The sequence below is a fragment of the Littorina saxatilis genome, linkage group LG6, assembly GCF_037325665.1.
Source record: "Littorina saxatilis isolate snail1 linkage group LG6, US_GU_Lsax_2.0, whole genome shotgun sequence".
In the NCBI taxonomy this organism is placed as follows: domain Eukaryota; kingdom Metazoa; phylum Mollusca; class Gastropoda; order Littorinimorpha; family Littorinidae; genus Littorina; species Littorina saxatilis.
This window is the reverse complement of record NC_090250.1, coordinates 43142026-43145698: the sequence shown is the minus strand read 5'-3', so window position 1 is coordinate 43145698 and position 3673 is coordinate 43142026.

The window sequence follows — 3673 nt, the reverse complement described above, 5'->3', positions numbered from 1 at the left end:
CCCCCCCCCTTCCATAATGTTATTTATCGAGAAAAAAAAGTCTCATTCTGTAAAACCAGCCGCCATTTATTTTGAAATGAGATACTAATGGTGTTTAAATTACACTATTGTTTACACGAGAGGGTAATCAGATTCAAAAACGTGAAATACACAAATGGAATGTGCAGGATATTTGCTACAAACAGAAAGAAAACGCTGTTGCAAACAGAGAAAACAAAATGAAACAAAGGAAGACACAGAACACAACGAAAATGTTTATTGGGAAACACACGGGGGGGGGGGGGGGGGGGGGGGGAGGTAAGCCCATAAAAAGTGGTGCATTGGAAAGAGACCTAGCTATTACTGGGGATGATATGAAACATTTGACGATATGCTGACTGTGCCTGCTCGGCCACAAAGTTCAGACGAAGGTCATGGCATCTTGGAAGGTCTGTTTACCAAGACAGCGGAACTCTCTGCTGAGACCCTCCATAACAAGACTCCCTCTAATGTAGGACCTCACTGTCTCAGACGTTTGATTCATAGTGTCACTTAACACTTTCTACCCCACCTATGTTGACCAAGTTCTTTTTAGCTGTGCTGCAGCAGGTCAAGGGCGGGGACGTAGCTCAGTTGGTAGCGCGCTGGCTTTGTAGCCAGTTGGTCGCTATCAGCGTGGGTTCGATCCCCACGTTCGGCGAGAGATTTATTTCTCGGAGTCAACTTTGTGCAGACTCTCTTCGGTGTCCGAACACCCCCGTGTGCACACATGCGCACGAAAAAGATCCCACGTTCACAGCGAAAGTCTCAGGGCTTGGAAAACACGAAGACACGCATGCATCATCTCTCGTCTCTGATTATCATGATCGTATTTCGATACTTTGACGAGAAAAACCCCAATGCTGGTGTGTCGAAGACGATATCTTCAGCGTATTACCAATACCTGTCCCAATATAGACCAGTTGGTCTAAGAGGACGTTAAACCCTAATAGTCAGTCATCAGGTCACTCAGAATTGTAGTAACTGTGTGGTAACTGTTTATCAACACGCTCGAATGCAGGTGTTAGATGGACGTTACAGGAAGCGACTGAAGCGGATATATCCGTATCTGGTCAGATAGAACCATATGAGTGGGTACGGATATATCCGTACCTGGGAGACGACGAGTGAATTGACCTCCATTGAAAGACTCCCTCTATTATGCAACCACATTTTCTTAGACGTTTGATTCATAATGTCAGTAAATGTACCTCCATCATTAGAATCCCTCTCATTTAAGATCGACAGTTCTAAAAAAAAGCAAATAGACTGCTAACGTTCCAAAACGTTGTCATTAACTAAACGTTCCAAAACGGTGTCATTAACTAAACGTTCCAAAACGTTGTCATTAACTAAACGTTCCAACTACGTACCTTTCTTGTCTTTTGATTCTATATTTCTTAGATTTTCAGATCTCGACACAGAAGTATCTTTGTAATGTAAAATATTGCTATTGCACGATAGTAAAAATGGTACTTGCGGAAAGTAAGCTTAACATGACCTTCGGAAGCTTCAGCTGCAGAGCTAACTAGAAGCTACTCAATGTGCGGAATAAAAGTACACTTTTGATTATGAAATAGGAAAGTAGCAAACAAGACATAGAAGGTAATCATTTGTTTGACAAAGTGATCATCAAATTTGGATCTGAACAAAATACCCAACCAAAGCGATGTAAGCGCTCTAAATGCATTAGCCATTATCAACATGAACAAGTGAAAATTATGCGGAACCTATCTCCTGGCATTCGAGAGATTTTTGTATGCACCCCGAGTGCTTACTTTCTTTTGTTTCTCAGATGTCAAAATAGCCCTATGCCTCATTTGTTTAAGATTTGGAGACAAACAGCATTGAATTCCTGTTTAAAGTGAGTAATTTGTAAGTTCAATTTCCGTTCACAATATCACAATCAAGACTACAAAGACATGACTTTTGAACTCAAAAAAACAGCAAAATAAAATAACATGATAATACAAAATAAAAGTGACTTGACTTACCATGACTAGATGTAGATCCAACGGGCAGCGGTTTCTTCCTTAAGAGTGCAGGGAGGGGAAGCAACCAGCAGCCTTGTCTTGGATGGCCAGGAAGATGACCGTCCCTGCTTATATACTCGTCCACGCGTGACTGCAGCTAATCAAGCCTGTCAACTTGACGCGCCCAAGTTGTGAAATAAAAATACAAGTGGAAAATAAAAGACATTAAAAATGAGAAAACGGCTGATGCGTTGGATCGAAGTTGGTAACGAATATGCAGGGATATCAACAACAAACGAGGATTTGATTGATTTATGACCTGCCGTGACACTTGCCACAGAATTGCAAATCATTTAAAACTTGACAGTTAAAGACTATATCTTTCCCAGAACAAAGACAGCCAATAAAACGAGAGGAAAAAGGCAGAGGTAGGACCAAAGGTCGGGGGAAGTGAAGCATTAAGGTCTCAGACACAAGAATGAATTGCATGTGTGTTTTGTCCCTTCTTTTGCCTTTGTGTACCAGTGTACGCTAACGCATATTTATTCGGTTTTGATTAGTGTAATTATCTATCAAACACCACCACCACCGCCACCACCTTCAACAAAACCACCAGCAGCATCAGCAACAACAAAACCAACAACAACAACTAAACTTGATAGATGATGTTCCCAAGACACGTATCTGTCTGGTGTACAAAACTTTGAAATACTAGGTACCCCTGAAAACAACCTCTTTAGCGTAAATGCCACTTAGCATGGTCCTTTCGAAAGTACAGGCAACTAATACATTCACTCTCATTATTTCAATATAGTTACTTGTAGAAATCCAAAACAGTAAGACAACATACGTTCCAAAATCGAGAATAAAAACCCCACAAAAGGTTAAGTTATTAAACGTTTCATTACTGACAAAACGAAACATTTTTTGTTTTTTGTTTTTTATTTTTTGTTTGTTTGTTTGCTTAACGCCCAGCCGACCACGAAGGGCCATATCAGGGCGGTGCTGCTTTGACATATAACGTGCGCAACACACAAGACAAAAGTCGCAGCACAGGCTTCATGTCTCACCCAGTCACATTATTCTGACACCGGACCAACCAGTCCTAGCACTAACCCCATAATGCCAGACGTCAGGCGGAGCAGCCACTAGATTGCCAATTTTAAAGTCTTAGGTATGACCCGGGCCTGGGTTCGAACCCACGACCTCCCGATCACGGGGCGGACGCCTTACCACTAGGCCAACCGTGTCGGTAGGGACACGCACGTTTCTGTTGAGTAGTTGTAGCTTCAGTTGTAGCTTAACAAATGTATTATCAATATTTTCTTTCTATCCGTTATTTGTAGTTTTAATTTTGTAAAATTTCATTTTCATTTTTCATTTTCATTTTCATTACTTTATTGTCCCATCGCTGGGAAATTCGGGTCGCTTCCTCCCAGTGGAAAGCTAGCAGCAACGGAGTCGCGCTACCCAAGTGTCTGCGTGTTTAGGTGTATTCAGCCACCTGCACTTATGGCAGAATGACCAAGGTCTTTTACGTGCCATTGTGATGACACGGGGGTGGAAAATGGCTTCCGTCTCTGGGTCTGCACATAAAGTTGACCCGTGTCCGTCCCGGCCCGAATTCGAACCTGCGACCTTTCGATCACAATTCCAGTGCTCTACCAACTGAGCTACCGGGC